This window comes from Protopterus annectens, chromosome 11.part0, assembly GCF_019279795.1.
Source record: "Protopterus annectens isolate FY-2018-M chromosome 11.part0, PAN1.0, whole genome shotgun sequence".
Lineage (NCBI taxonomy): Eukaryota > Metazoa > Chordata > Ceratodontiformes > Protopteridae > Protopterus > Protopterus annectens.
Genome location: NC_056745.1, coordinates 877,805,583 through 877,822,791, shown reverse-complemented (window position 1 = coordinate 877,822,791; position 17,209 = coordinate 877,805,583). Strand labels below are relative to the sequence as shown.

General features: G+C 39.8%; 1 protein-coding gene across 6 annotated transcripts in view; it reads right to left on the bottom strand.

Moving 5' to 3' along the window:
* The window catches only part of USP15 (ubiquitin specific peptidase 15), a 2,212,142-nt gene that overhangs the window by 1,655,500 nt on the left and 539,433 nt on the right, over positions 1 to 17,209 (bottom strand). The gene's annotated exons all lie outside the window — the stretch shown is intronic.

The window sequence follows — 17,209 nt, the reverse complement described above, 5'->3', positions numbered from 1 at the left end:
TGCTGGTACTTCAACATATGAAACTGGCAATTTAAAGCCATGATGGCCAAAGTAGCATAAGTATATACCTTCTTACCCCATCTGTCCAAGGGCTCTAGAATCTCTATCAGAAGGGGTAGGGTTTTTGGCAGCAGTATCCTTAATGACCTTTGGTCCTTGGGAAATGGTCTCTGGATCCATAGTAGGATTCTTGAAGAGGAACTTGTGAGAGTCAGGTACCCTGTAATACCTGTCAGGTTTTCTGGGAGCTGGAGGTTAAGTGTCTGGGGAAATGCTAGATTCCAAGTAAGCATCATCCACAATGTCCAGAACAGGCGGGATAGCTAAAGGCCTGTGTTGAGGGAGGAGTAAGAATTCCCTAAGCCTCTTTTTGGAGTCAGTGTAATCCTGGATTTCCCAGCAGAAATGCTCCCTAAGAGTGTGCAAGGTTTCACCAAAAGAAAAATCTTCTGGAGGGGAAGCAGAGGGAATGGAATCCTCTGCATCAGAATCCTCATAAGTAGATGGGGCAAATCCTAGTAATCAGAAGAAACATATCAGATTCCTGATCAGAAGAATCAGAAGGAAAATCAGTTCTACATCTCTTAGAGGGGGAAGGCTGGCTTCCCCTAATTAAGGTAATAAAGGTCTTCAGCCATTCTAAGCATTTGTTTTTTAGGCATATGGGCCTGAGCATGCGGTTTGGACATCGCTTTTCTAGGCGTGGGTCGAGCTTTAGGCCTGGATGAAGAAGATGGCGCTGGTTTAAAATGCAAGTCTGTGGCCTGAATACACCCTCTGAAGCCGGTGCCTGCACAGCGGCTCCAGACCCATCCAAGGTAGAGACATCCGCAGGTTCCATAGTTGAAGAGGCATCTTGCGGCATACCGGAATCCGAATGGGTCTCAGTAGAGGCCTGCGAATCTGAAGTAGCGGGTATCGGGGTATGCGAAAGCACCTCACTGATTACCGGTAGACTGGCGACTAGCTTAACGGCAGCGTCGTCGGCAGTTTTGGACCTATGCAGTCTGTCTCTGTCTTTATCCTTACATTTTTTCAGAATATCGGTCTTCTGATGGCTTACCGAAGCCATTTCTGGATAGTTAAACCGAAAACCAAAATAATATGCTGTAAATATAGACCGAAAACTAATAGTTCGAGGGTTGAACAAGGCACAAAACCGACAGCGAGGGACGTCGTAGTCTGGGCCTAAGCAAGGAATGCAGTACGAATGAAAATTTTTATGAGGTATTTGGTTTCTACAGTTAATACAATTGTTAGTTTTTACCGACATCGGTTAAGAGCAAAAAAAAGATCCCAATGGGGTACTTAGCTTTTTTGAAGACTTCAGTTCTGAAACCCGAAAATTTCAGGAGTTGGACGACCGGCACTTGGAACTGCTTCGGGCACCGCGCGGCAAGAAAGACTGGGGTAATGGCGTCAGCTGCATGTTTTATACCCCTGATGACCTAACGTCATGGAAGAGACAGCATCCGGTGCAGGAATCCAAGACTCTGGTATTCAGGCTGGCTGAGGGTTACCTGCAGGCAGATAACCCAAATGTGATGACTGCAACTGTGAAACATGAAGAAAATCTCCCATCTGGATATGTATTCCAAAGAACTTCCTCATCATCATCCTATCCACCACCAAGTCAAAGACACTGGGAGGACCTAAAAGAACTGGATGGTGGCCTTGAAGACTTTCTCAGGGTCTCTTGGAAGAATACAGACCTCCAAGTAGGAGACACCTGTTCCAGAGAAAATCTCGGAGAACACAGCCGAGGGCAATTTGTACTATAGCTTTTGGATCAGAGGTCTTGGGTACCTTCACAGGAGGCTGAGAGGAAGGTACTCACTGAGGTGACTTAGAAGAGTGTTTCCTATGCTCTTTAGCCTCTTTAGATTTTTTGAGAGGGAGTTTCAGCTCCTGATGATGATGTACCAGTAGAAGGAGCCGAAGCTAGAAGTCGTCCTTTGAGGATTAATTTATTCCTGTGATCACTTAACACCCTGAAATTAAAGGCAAAACAAAGAGCAGGAGGTGTGCCCACCCCAAACTGTACATGCACTCCCTTTGGGCATCACAGTTTGGAATCTTATGCCCACAGGAAGTGCACTTTTTAAATCCAGTAGGCTTATCAGCCATACTAGAAAAATAAAAAGTTCGATAAACAAGAGTTCAACAAGCTAATAAAAATAATTAAAAGAATAAAATATATATACTTTTTTTTTTTTTTTTTTTTTTTAGAGAAGAAGGGCTACAGACTATGACAGAGAAGGAAACACTATAAAGTTAACCTTACAATAGAAAAAAAGGATCAAAAAGAAGGTAAGGGAGATAGCACACACTATAAACTAACAAAGATAATTGAAAAATCAAAGTTTAAATGCTAAACTCACGAAAAAAATATATATCCCAAAGTTTGAAATGTCACAATCCTGTCTGACCTTGAAGAGCAGCAAACGAAATCTGAGGTAATTCAGTGATCACAGGCATTGTGGATAAGGAAGGAGCTCAAGAGTCAGATCCTAGACTCTAAAAAAAAAAAGTGGCCGGGTCGGGATCTGAGCCCATTCATTGAGGAATGAATGAAAATGACATCAGATCTTGTAAAGCCCTACCCTTTTCATGTAGGGACCTGAATAAATCAGCAGCACCAAACAAAATCCTTTTATCCAGAGGAACATACATCAACTTAGCCTTGATAGTAATAGGCAAATGTTGACGCCAAAGCCAAGAATATCTCGACAGCACTGAGCCAAAAGCAGCAGGCCTAGAATAGACAACTGCTGCATCATAACTGGATTTAATACAGCGGCAAGCCACTTGAGAAGATGTCCCTAACAAGGAGAGAGCAGAACTCTCAGAATCAGGAAGGTCAGAAATAGCCTGACAAGCCTAAGATAGAAGAGCCAAAATATGTCTAATCATATGGGTCTGATAATTGACACCCCCTAAAAGCAAGGATAGCCGAGGTATAAACCTTCTTATCCAGCCCTTCCATAGTTCTACTGTCTTTATCAGAAGGAAGCAGCTTTGTAGAAGGCAGTAACTTAGATGGCTTGTCAGATGATACAGATACCACAAAAGGGTCAGATGACAGGCACTTAAAAAGGAACTTGCAATCATCAGGCACTTTTTAAAACCTGCAAAACATTCACCAAAGAGGCAGCAACTGGGAACAAAATCCATTTAATGGTGCTTTTAATACCTTAGCATACAGTCTTCAAGGAATAATACAAGCCACCAAGCTTCCCCATTATATTACAAACATGCTCCATTAATTGGATTTTGTTCCCAGTTGCTGCTACTTTGGTGATTTTTTTTTTTTTTTTTTTTTTTGCTTTTTGTGTTGGTGTATTTTGATACTTTATAAAACCTAGCAGTTTTTTTGAGAGCAGGAGCCAGAGATGCAAAAGAAAAGGCATCCAACAAGGCAGCCAGGACAGCAGGAACAGCAGAAGGTCTAGGGGAGCCCATCTGCAAAAGCTTGTAATACCGCTTACAAATCTCTGGGCACAATCCCATTTAAAGAATTCCATTATTCTGGAAATTGTGTCCCCAAAAGAAATCTCCTCAAAAGGAGAGTTAGGACTAGTGGACTCCACTTCCTCAGAACCACAGTTTAAGGGAGAAGGAATTTGGGAAGAATAAGCAAGGGATGCCTCCTCCTCCTCCTAGGAATCCTGGTCCCTAGTCCTCTTAACAGGAGTAGAAGATGGGGGGAGGGGTGCTTGAACAGAAACTCCTTGAGGAGGCTTCAAAGCCATAAGGGCACTAAACAAAACTTTTGTAAAATTCTGCCATTCACTTTGAGGGGACCTTAGGAGCAGGAGAAACAGGTTTAGTTTTTTTTTTCTTCTTTAAAGGGATGTCTGCCTTGTAAAACTTAGAAGGTTCAGACCCCATATGACACACTAATTGTAGCTGGTACCTCTTCCCTAACCAAAATCTGAGGAACACCCCTAGGCCCTTCAGTAATAATCAGCTGTGGTTCCCTCTGAACATCCAAAGTGGACGTCTGCAAGGCCTCCTTGGTCATGCATGAAGCTGGATCCAAGCTGGCCTCCAAAGTGGTTGCAGTAGAGGAATCCAACCCAGGAGCCATGGGATGTTCCAGGCTTTCACTATTCTCATTAGAGACGTCTGGCAGAGGTGTCACGGCTGAAAAATTAGACCTAGTGGGAATTTCCTTCTATAGTGTCTTTTGCCAAAAGCTTAAGATGTTGATTTTTTTAAATAAATGTCCAAAGAGGAAAGCTGACTACACAGAATGAAAGCCAGGCAAATAGAAAGTACAGTTGTGTACACTTACCATACATGTAGATCTTCGAGTGTATTTACTGTTGCAGTCATCACATTTGGGTTATCCTTGCCAGAGTAGTCCTCGGCTGGCCCGAATACCAGAAGCTTAGTATTTCTGTGTCGGTTGCTGTCGCTTGAGGACTGACATCAGATCGTCAGTAGTAGAAAGTAAAGCAGCCGACGCCATTACAACAGGTTTTTTTTTTTGCCGTAACCTGCCAAAAGCCCCCAAAGTAGGAGGGCCAAGTTCTGGTGGAAGAACCCCAACAGTGGAAAATAAATACCAATATGTCCCTTGTAAGGAAAGGAAGAAAGAGAATAAAGGGGGCTGGAGGGAGGGAAACCAGGACTGACTACAACATTGAATACATCATAACATCTACATTTATGGTAAGTGTACACAACTGTACTATGTTCTTCGTGTTTCACTGATGAAGTCATCACATTTGGATAAATTCTCAAAGCTGAGGAAATGGGTGGAGGCAGTCAAAGAAACTGGGGCTGGCTAGGATGCCTTGCAAGACTGCAGAGGCAAACCCTCCCCTGGATTTGGAGAAGATAGGCAGTTGGTAAACTCTGCCCTGGATATGGAGAAGAGAGGCAGGTGGTAATGCTTGCTAAAAGTGTGAATAGATGTCCAGGTGGCAGCCTCAAGATGTCCCTGGTGGGGGCTCCTCTTAGGAAAGCTGTAGAGGTGGAGGCTTCTCTGGTGGAGTGTGTCCTGACCTCCTTGGGGGGAGGCTTTCCATGCTGTTTGTAGCAGAAATGGATACAGTGTGCTATCCATTTGGAAATGGTTTGCTTGGAGATGGCTTTGTCTTCTGCCCCTGTAGCAAAGCTAACCAGCAAATGATCAGACTTTCTGAAGGATTTATGCCTGTCCAGATAGAATCTGAGCTAGAGAGTGAAGAATCCTTTCCCCCTTGTTCTGGGGATTAGGAAAGAAGGTGGGCAGATGAATGGATTGGTTGAGACCCACACTGGACACCACCTTGGGAATGAAGGATGGGATAGTTCTGAGGGATACCCTGTCTGCATTGGATGATGACGTGTTCCCCAGCCATGAGTGCTCTTCTGGCTGAAGTGATGGCCAGAAGGAAAGCTGTCTTCCAGGAGAGAAATTTTAGCTCTGCAGAAGAAGCTGGTTCAAAAGGGTACAGGGTGACCTTTTCCAAGACAAACTTAAGGTCCCAAGCTGGCCTGTTGCTAGCCCCTCTGAGGAACTGTTTGACCAAAGGGTGTAAGAAAAGGGACTGCTCAGTGGGAAAATGAGAAAAATAGCAGAGGCATGAGTTTTTATAGAGGAGAAAGAGAGACCACTGTGTAGTAGGGTCAGCTAAGTAATCCAGGATGAGAGGGATGGAGGGCTGTGCCGTATTTGCTCCCTTAGCCTGGATCCAGATGCAGAACATTTTCCATTTATCTGCATAAGACTTTCTGGTGCTAGGACGTCTGGCCTCATGGATAACATCCAGCATCTGTTTACTTAGAATGGCAGATTGGTTCGGGGTTAGGGAATAAGCCAAGCTGCCAAACTGAGTGTCTGCAATTTGTGATACATGAATTCCCCTTCCCTCTGTGTCAGGAGGTTTGGAATCTGAGGAAGATGCCTCATGGAGGCAGCGGGGACAGGCTGTGCAGCAAGGGGTACTAGTGCTGTCGGGGCCAGTCTGGAGCTATAAGAATGGTCCTTGGTTTTTCCTCCATTATTTTCAGCAGTACCCTGGGGATGAGAGATAGGGGAGGAGAGGCATAGACTGAATAACTAATTAAATTCCATTCTAGTATCATGATTTAAATTCACACCCATTGCCAATGGGTGTGAATTTAAATCATGATACTAGAATGGAATTTAATGAGTTATTCAATGGGTTTGGAATGAGTTTTATGAAGTTATTAGTTAGGAAAAATGATGAGAAATTAAGTGGTATAGTTAGTGAAATAGATAAATTAAATAATGATATTGTGACAGATCTACTGTTCCCACAATGGAAAGAATTATATGAAAAACAGTATAAATTAGCAGATTTTAAAGCTAGTAAAATATTTGAGAGAAAACAAAAGAAAATACAACGTGATTTGGAACAATACCAAGATAATAGGGCGTATATATGGAAGCAGGAATGTGGACATACTTATAGAATGAACATGAGTGCAAATAGGAATGGTTATAAGGATATAGGAACGCATTTTCAAGGGGGGGCGATATTACACACCAGTAAAGAAAGTGAATTACTATCAAAGGGACAACAAAAGATAGATAGTAATTCTTATGTTCAAAATGTACTGTATTCAAAGGATGTAGTTTTGGATGTTACCAGTCATAATGAGAATATTAATACGTCATTCACTCGAGATGTGGAACATATAGCAGTGGTACACAATGATATAAAGATATTCAATTACACTACTATGAATGTTAAGGAAGAATATTTTTCACTGTTTGAAAAAGGTATGAAATATATACCTACAGTAAAATTTCCTTTAGTGGATGTTTTAACAGATATTAAATTATTCTGTCGCAGATTAAATTTAGCATATATGTTTCAGAAAGAAAATAAAAATAAAATTATGTTACCAAATCAATTGAAGAAAAGTACTTTTATTCCTGCCCCGCATAAGAATGTTGCAAATTATGAGGAATGTGTATGTCAAGACATTTATGAATATAATAAACTGATTAAAAAGAATGAATTCATAGATAATTTAAATGCAAACGAAAGGAAATGTCTGGTTGAACTAATAAATAACAATGAAATAAGAGTTATGAAGCCAGACAAGGGGGCGGGGATAGTTCTGTACAACAAAACAGATTATATTAATAAAGTACAACGCATACTAATTGATACTGGTAATTATGATATTATATCACAAAATGAAATTAATATAGGATATCGTAAAATAGATTTAGCTCTGGACGAGTATTTAATGGACAACAGAATCACTCAGGATACCCACAACTTTATTAAGGTAGAGTTTCCAGTATTAGCTACAATAGTTGGCATCCTGAAAATACACAAAGATATTGCTAATCCCCCATTTAGACCAATTATTTCAGGGAGTAGATCAAAGACATTTAATATAGGGGTAGTTATTGCTAGGTGGGTTAAGCACATATATGACAATACATCACATTTAGTTAAAGATTCTTGGATGTTTCTATCTCAATTAACATCTAATAGATGGAAAAGGAGCTTGATATTTATAACCATTGATGTTATAGACCTTTTTTCATCCATACCTAGAAATGAAGGATTGGATTATTTTTGTGATAGCTTAAGAAGATATTCAAATTTAAGTTGGGATCGTATTAATTTAATCACAGATATGATGGGTTTAGTACTGGAGCATAACTATATATATTTTGAAGGTGAGTTTTATAAACAGACACAGGGGGGGTAGCCATGGGGGCCTCCTGTGCACCTATTTTCGCCAATTTAGTTGTGCTTCAATGGGAAAATAAGTATCTTTTTACAAGTATGTATTACAAATATGTTGTATGTTACACAAGATTTCTGGATGATATGTTTTTGCTTTGGGATGGACCTATAGAACTTATAGATAAGTTCGTAGATGATCTAAATACGACAAGTACTTTCCTGAAATTTACATATAATGTCAATACAGAAGGTATAGCATATCTGGATACATACATCAAACATGTTGATACAGGTTTTCAATCTGAATTATTTAGAAAGGAAACGTTCTCTAATGGTTATCTAGATTACACAAGTAACCATCCTAAGCATATTTTAAGAAACATTTTCAAGGGACAATGTATAAGGGTAGCAAGGATGACGTCAGATTATGACACAATGGTTAGAGAAATTAATAATATAAGAAATGTTTCTTAATAGGGGTTACCCCTTAACATTATTAGATGATATATCGACATATATTATCACTGAACGGGGTAATAAGTATACCCCCATTTTAGGTATTGGTACAGAAAAAATTATTAGGAAGAATAAAGTTAATGATGAATTTCATAGAGTATGTGTATTGACTTACACACCTTATGTTAATTATGTCAGAGAAATCTTGGAAAAAGATGGTGTCCCCGGCTGTGTGCTCCACAAACTCAATGAGGAATTAAACCCACAGCTAGGACAGCTGTTTAATCAAAGTCTTACCTCTGGATACACTCCAGGAGTGGCGCACTGCAACTGTGGTCCCACTTCACAAAGGCGGTGCCTCCACCGACCCTGGAAATTACCGGCCCATTAGCTTGACAAGCCTTATCTGCAAAGCCATGGAGAGGATCATAATGGACCTCATAAATAAAGACATAGGGAATTTGCAGACTTTGGATCCAACCCAGTTTGGCTTTGTCAAAGGCAGATCATGCCTTTTAAACTTGGTTGACTTCTTCGAAACAGTCACCAAAGCCATTGACGAGGAAAGGCAGTCCATACAGCCTACCTCGGTCTGGCTAAGGCCTTCGATACAATACCCCACTCGGGTATCATTGAAAAACTCATCAGCTTAAATGTTAACCCATACATCACAAGATGGGTTGCAAACTGGCTGAGTGACAGAACCCACAGGGTCAGAGTTGCTGGCGCCATGTCAGACTCAAAACCTGTCACAAGTGGTGTCCCACAGGGCTCAGTCCTGGGCCCACTCTTGTTTGGCATCTACTTTTCCAAGTACAAGCAAACACAGGAGGGTTATGGCTGACAAAGTTTGCAGATGACTGCAAACTGGCGCCATAGTAGAAAACACACCTGGCTCAGATATAGTTCAGAAGGGTCCCACAGAAGCGGATAACTGGTGCCAGAGCCACGGCCTGAAGTTAAATGCCAAAAAATGCATAGTCATACCCTTTGGGAAAAACAAGGTTACCCCTAGCTACCAAATAGGTGGCAATCCACTGAGCACAGAAGAAGTTATCAGGGACCTGGGGACCCAGGTTGATAGTAGTCTGTCATTCGACACCCATGTAGCTAAAGTAGTTAGGAAGACCTTCTACATTGCCCACCTTATCATGAAGGGATTCTCATCTAGATCAAGGGAGGTCATGGTCTCCCTTTACTCATCACTCATCAGACCAATGATTGAGTACAGTGCCCCATTCGGGATGTATCTGACCCGACACTTGCAGCAGCTGGAGAGGCCACAAAAGTTCCTCACCAAAAGGATAAAGGATCTCAAAAATCTGTCCTATGCTGCCCGACTGAAAGAACTCCAGCTCTATTCAGTCGCTTACGGCTTGCTCAGAGGTGACCTTTGCCTAACATACAAGGCCATGTCAAACCCAGATTTGATGAATATGCTTCACCTCAAAAAATCTAGATCCATCAGAGCCACAAGGGCGGGAGACTTAAACCTCGACACGGGTATTAATAGGACGTGCTGGAGGGATAGATTCATCACCCAAAGACTCCCTATGCTGTGGAACAAAATCCCGGTACATGTGAGGCAGAGCACCTCGCTGGCCTTGTTCAAGAGAAATCTTGACCAATGGATGGGAGATCGCAGATATACCCCAGGGATTACCTCAGTGTCACTGCTCGACAGAGGCACAGCAAAATAATGGGTATAGTTCCCCATACTAAAGGGGTGGCGTAAGCCACAAAACGATGGGCTAGGCTTGTAAATGCCCTCGGGCAGATAGCCTAGTATGAACCTATGAACCTATGAACCTATAATATTGGAATAAATTAGTAGGAGATGAAGAAGCCAAAGGTGTAGTAGGTGAAAAACCTTGCATTGTATATAAAATGGGTAGAAATATAAAACATTTATTGAATGGATTGAATTCTCAAAAAATGTCCAAAAACACCCACACTAAGAAATGTGGAACTTGTAAACAGTGTTCTGTAATAAATGAAGCAATTGGATGTAGATTAAATTATGTTAACAGTACTTATATAAAGTTTAAAAAGGGAAACTGCAATAGTAGGAATATAGTTTATCTCGCTAAATGTACAGTATGTACTGCTTTCTATATAGGGAAAACAGAAAGACAGTTTAGAAAACGCATACATGAACATAGGTATAAGATCAAGGTTAAAGATACCAAAAATGCATTGTTTAGACATATAATGGAGAAAGGTGATGCACATAATTTTATATTTGGTATCATTGATTATATAAATATATCACAATGTGGTGGTAATTATAAAGCCTATTTAGGGTAAGTCAGTGGCAAATGTTGACTAATGCAACAAAATTTCCTGGCATAAATGATTTTATTTCCATAAAACCTTTTTTACAGTTATCATAGTGTAATAATACTGTTAGATAAATTGATGTTGTAATTTTTATATTTTAATATAGTATATGCATTGAGAGTATAAGTGGATTTTAGTATTTATAGTAGGTGTATATAAATAAATGTGTTGGAAAGATAAATGTTTTTATAATATTGTAGTAGCACTTTAAATTTTGTTAAGTATAGCACTCGAATAAAATGGCGCCAAAAAGTTTTTAAATATGTTATCAGCTTTTAGTATAATGGTTCTGAAGAAGTCTGTAATATACAGATGAAAGCGCTGACCGTTTTTATGAGCCTGGAGTGTGATTAAATATTTATACCTTACTTGTTCGAGTCGAGCTTCACTTGTACCGTAAAGCTTAGTTGAGACATATTTTTGTCTCTTGTGATTTTATTTATGGGAAATCTGTCTCTCACACTGGCAGTTACCCGTTCTGGATGCCATGAACCACACAAGCAACAAAATCCAAGGTAAAAAAAAAAAAAAAAAAGATGAGAATGAAACCCCAATGGGGCACTTATCTGAAAATGACTTGGTGTACCAGCAAACAAAGCGAGCGTTCAGACCAAAGACTGAAGATGGAACTAGGACTGGTGGCAAAGAAGTTCTGAGGATGGTATGTCTGGACGTCACCTTTATGCCCTACTTTGTACGCAGGAAGCATACTTGTGGCGTACGGCATACCCTTAGCAACCTAAACGCTTTGGTATAGTGGCAAGATGTTAGGCTGCCTATGGCATGGGGATCCCCATTGTAAGGAACACTGCATCAGAGAAATGAAAGGACATCAAAAGGGTAAGAAAAGAAAGTCATATGGAACAAACTATCATTTGTTGTTAAATAAAGCCATGATGGAGAATTTTGAAAAGGGGAAGTAAGGCATGGAGAAACTACAAAAAAGCATTTGACAGCATCCCTCATTCATGAACAAAAAATGCTTACAAATGCATAAGGTACACCATACACTGATTGATTACATTACAGTGGCCATGAAACAGTAGCAAAGCACTTTGCAGCCAAGCCATGATAAAGGACAAATTATTATCCCAGGGATAAAACTTCAAAGGGGGATATTTCAGGGCGATTGTCACTTATTCCCTTTTGTCTTGCCCTTAACACATTGAGCTGTCTACTTAACAGATTAGGTCATGGATAAAATTTGGCTCCCAGAAAACAGCAATGTGCAAAGACTTCTCCTCTTCTTTTTGTGGATGTTTTAAAACTGTATAGTCATCAGATGAGGAACTGAAATCGCAACTGCAGATGTCAAAAATTTCTCAAATTATACAAGAATGTCATTCAGTCTTAATAAATGTGCAAAAAGCAGCCTTTAAAGCAGGAAAGCTGCAGCACCAAGAAAATACCAGTCTGGGACAGGAATGTGATATAAAAGAACTTGAGCAAGAGGGATTGGGAAATGAACAATCAACAAAAAAAAATGAACAAATGCAAATAAAACTTAGTAAGGAATATTTTAGAAGACTAAATTAATAAATAGTGAAAACAACCCTGACATCTAGGAACAATGTCCAAGCAATTTGCTCTTCCTATTCTGACTTGCAGTTTTGGGGTGACAAAGCGGCCCCAAAAGGTAATGGATTAGTTGGACAGGAAAACAAGAAAAATGCTTCATGCTTATCAAATGATTTATAAAAATCAGTGTATACCAAGATGATATATTACCTGTTCTAAAGGGGGTATGGACCTCCTAGAAAATTGAATATGTATAGATCTGCTATCATTAGGACTGCATGCATATCTGCTGAACTCAGAGGATCCAAACATAGTGAAAGTTTTAAAACATGAGGAGAACACATCTAAGATAATTTCCCTGCTTAATTTAGCAGAAGCATACTGGTGTCAAGTGGGAATGGAAATCGAACCAGGAGTAGATAAAAATCAGGCAGCAACTGAATGTGCCAAAAAAAAAAAAAAAATACAAGGTGAAGGATCAGATGAGAAGTCAAGAAATGTGGAAAATCCATGCATAGTTGCAAGTACAGAAAACCACTGGAACAACCTAATGTCAATCAGGCTCAAAAGCAGGAAATGTTAAGGAAAGGTGAATTTAAACCAAAAGACAAAAGGCTAATACTGGCAAAGTCCAGGACAGTGGACTACATACATGTTGGTTTGCCAAGTACATTGAACATGTCAGAAACAGACAAATGCAGGTTTTGTAAAACAAAATTGGAAACAGTTGCACATCTTGTTGCTGGGTGTGATATGCTAATGGCAGAAGGCCTATATACTGAAAGGCATAATAATGTGGCAAGACTGCTGCACTGGGGATTGTGCAAACATTATAACACTGAAGTAGCTGAGAAGCACTGGAAACATGAGCCAAAAAGCATTACAGAAAATGATAAAGTTAGTATATCGCATGGGGTCACCTTTATCAACAGGCAAACAACAGATGCAAGAAAACCAGATATAGTAGTCCATGAAAAGAAGACAAAAGTAGGATTGATCATTGAAATTACTACACCCAGTAATTACACGGTCTTGCATACAAAGAGACAAAGTCATAAAGTACCAGGATTTGCAGGCAGAAATGACGGCAGTGTGGAAGAGAGAAACCCAGACAGTTTCAATAGTAGTAGGCGCAATGGGTCTCATAAAAAAATAATTATATTTAGATATGTTACCAATATGGTTTGCCATCAAAATTTTGAAGGCTTGTTAACGAAAATCGTGTGGCCAAAGTACATTTTCAAAGATTCACAATGCCGAACTGGAAAAATATGAAATCATAATAATGAAAGTAAAGCTTGATTCGTTATTATGAGTCTGGCATTGTGAATGGAGATCACGGTACAGTGAGGATCGGGGAATTTACCCTTTTCCTCACTGTAGTGCAATCTTGCAGTTGGTATATATAATTTGCAGGGGGTGTGGGGGACTTGCCTCCCTACTAAAACATAAAAGGACATATGGACTTTCTAAACCGTAAGTCTGGTATGTCGAATGTTGTTTATCATGTTTCTGACGTTAAATTTTATTTTTGTTTTCAGAATTACGCTTTGTTCTTTGGATAGCAAATTATTTTTACTTCAATATCTTGATGGTAAACCTACCAATATATGTAACTCTATGAATTGCATAAGGAGTTGACTCTGGGCATGTTGTGGGTGGTGCAAAGAGCACTTTTGGCCAACATCAAAGATTAAAACAATACTAATTATATGGACTTTAATCATACTTTTGACTTTAGAATGGGGCTCTTTCCAGTCATGGTATTAGAAACCCAAAAGTCTTGGAGAAATTACACCGACATGACCCAGAGGTCCGAATAGAGAGAAATGTAATAAGCAAGAAAAGGAGAGTGATACTGTTGGAAATTAATTTAGCCTAACGTGTTGGCGAGTGCCTCAATGAGGCAGACCCTGTTTTTGTAAAATCTCTCAGACAATACTGACATATAGACAGTATTTTAAGTATCAAGGAGAAAGTCTGGTTGCAAAATAAAGACTGAAAGCACAAGTCCCAAGATAAAAAAGAAGGGCTTACACCTGGTGTACGCAATGGTGCCAAGACTGGAAAAAAGGCAGTGTAGAATCCTCATGACATGGTAACATTTCTACCACAAGGCTAGGTCAGGCTCAGGGGAAGGGTAGCCACCCTGTGGTAGAAGTAGTAGTTCACAAAAATAAACTAATAGACTAAGCAAGTTGCATAGAGACAATTAAGTGGAATGTTGACAACAAGGAAGAGATTCTGTATTTTTACTATTACACACAAAAAAAAATCCAGAATTTCTAGATAAAAGATGTGTAGCAAGAGTAAGTGAGAAATGAGAAAACAAAATACTTGTAAAAAATCTGTTGAACTATACATACAACAATTTAAGGTCCTTAATGCAGCAGACAAGAAAAAAAACATTATCTAAATGAAAAAATATTGGGCTGCTTGGAATATTGTTTATCTTTTCTTACTTCCTAAACAGAGGTTACTGTGAGGTATGAAGAAAAGAAACATGGACATGGGAAAGAGAGTTCTGTTATGGTGCAGAATTTATGCAAAGAAGAAAATTAAAACGTTAAATTAGGTACATACCAGAATGACAGACTTGTCTGGTCTCTTGTCTGGACACTAGAACACACAGACTCGTCACCCTGACACCTTTTCTTTTGGTAACAAATTTCCTCACAAGCTTGAGCTTCTTCCCTATCTCATCCCCTGAAGAGCTACTCCAGACCAAGTGAAAAAGCCAGGCACAAAAGAACAACCACATCCAAAAATGTACATGCAACCACTAGGGCTCAGGAATCTTACAGACCCCTCAAATATAAATTTCAGAGGAGGAAGAAGAGAAGGATTGTTCAGTGTTTGAGCAGACATCACAGAAACCCATTGTTCTGGTAAGTACATAACTTACTTATTTCTTCTAGTCCTGTCTAGACACTAACATAAGGACCAATTTGCCAGGTGACCTTGAGTCTCCTACCACAGCAAGGCTTGTGGATGGCAGCTCCAAAGGAGGCCTAATCCCTAAAAAGTGTGATCAAGCTATAATATTTAGCAAACGCATGTAAGAATGTCCATGTAGCAGCTACTGCAATAACTTGTAATGGTACATTCTGAAGAAATAAGGCTGAAGTAGACTGAGCTCAGACTGAACCTAAGGTCTAAGTACAGTTGTGCAAGTAAACGTACCATAAAAGATACATGAATAACTTATCATAACAGATATTCGAATGATCACTGCTGCAGTAGCCCTAGCTATATATGGATTATACTCTGCTATGAATATAATATCCACCCAGTTTCCAAAGCATCATGACACCTTCCTCGTGCTCAAACCATTAGGGAGATCGAGCTGAGCTTACTAAAAAAAAAAACAAGTTTGCACGCATAACACTTCAGAGCTTTCCTGACAGTAGAGCGAGGAAGGCAGAGTCCCTAAACAATGACCAAAAACAAAACAAAAACAAAATGAAAATGTCTACACTTTGGCATAAAAAGCACACCAAAAAACACTGGGGGGGGGGGTGGAGGGATGGAGCAGCTACTGTAGCAGCAATCATTTATGCATCTACTGTTATGGTAAGTTTACTCGCACAATTGTAATATGTTCATCATTTTGATCACTGCTGTAACAGCCTTAGCTATATGGGTACATTACCCTACCTAACTACATTTGTGAGGTGGAAGGAGAAGAGTCCAAGAGCCTCTGGAGAACAGCCCTAGCAAAGCCTGATATGGACCTAGAAATGGAATCAAGCTTGTAGTGCTTTGTAAAGGTATCTACAGAGGAGCCAAGTATCAGCTTCAAAAATACTTCTTAGAATACAACCCTTGCCAAAAAGTAACAGATGAAACTAAGGCCCTGGTAGAATGGGCCTTGACCCTGCCTGGAATAGGTTTGTTATGATAAGTATAAGAAAAGGTTAGTCTTAAACAACCATTTAGAAATGAACAGTTTGTATTGACATAGGTTGTTCCTTCTTCTTACCTACACAAGAAATTAACAACTGATCCAAAGATTTGAAAGATTTAGTTCTGTCAAGAAAGTACCTGGGCTGTCTGTGGACATACAAGGTATGGGGTATCCTTTCTCCCTCATTCTTAGGTTCATTAGAGAAAACGGGGAGATGGTTACTTTGGCTTTAAGTAAACCTGGATACCACTTTAGGCAAAAAAAGGAGGATTAATTCTCAAAGAAACTGTGTCCCTATGGAAAATGAGATAAGGTTGACATACCATAACAGGTTGCAGTTCAGATACTCTTCTTTCTAGGTGCTAAGCAGCATGGAATCAACTAGAGATATACATTCATCTATCTATCTATCTATCTATCTATCTATCTATCTATCTATCTATCTTTGTTGACTGGGTAAAACCCATTTTCAGCTGAGGCCCGGGAAGAAAAGCTCCACATTTAAGTTATACACGACACACATTTATAATTGCAGGGTAAAACATTTGCACATCAGCTTATTTACATGATTTCTTACATGAACATAACGTTTTAACACAAGAGAGAGAGAAATTAACATATACTGGAAAATTATTGAATATGATAAAATGCAATAACAGTTGATGTAAATTTATAGCCTGATGGCTTCAGTAAAAAGATCAAACTGGGCTGTTTTTACGGTTGGTAAGAATTTAAAGATAGACAAGTAGTAATGTAGCTTAGGTTCATAGGTAAGTACTAGGCTATCTGCCCGAGGGCATCTATAAGCCTAGCCAGAATGTGTTGGCTTTCGCCAACCCCTTCGATTAGTTCCCTGTGCCTCTGTCCAGCAGAGCCATTAGTTTCCTGTGCCTCTGTCCAGCAGAGCCACTGCAGTGATCCCCGGGGTAAATTTTTTGTTTTCCATCCACTCGTCAAGGTTTCTCTTGAAGAGTGTTAATGAAGGGCTCTGCCTAATGTAGATTGGAATCCTGTTCCAAAGCATGGGGAGTCTCTGGGACAGGAATCTAGCCCTCCAACACATCCTATTTATCGCTGTGGTGAGGTTTAGATCCCTAGAGTGTGGTTCTTGGGGATTTTTTTTTTTTTTTTTTTTTTTTTTTTTAAGTGGAGCATGTCCAATTCTGGGTTGGACATGGCCTTGTATGTCATGCAGAGATTACCTCTGAGTAAGCGGTATGCAACTGAGTACAGTTGTAGTTTCTTCAGTCGGGCTGCATAGGACATCTGTTTCAGGCCAGTAATCCTCTTGGTGAGGTACTTCTGTGGTCCTTCCAGCTGT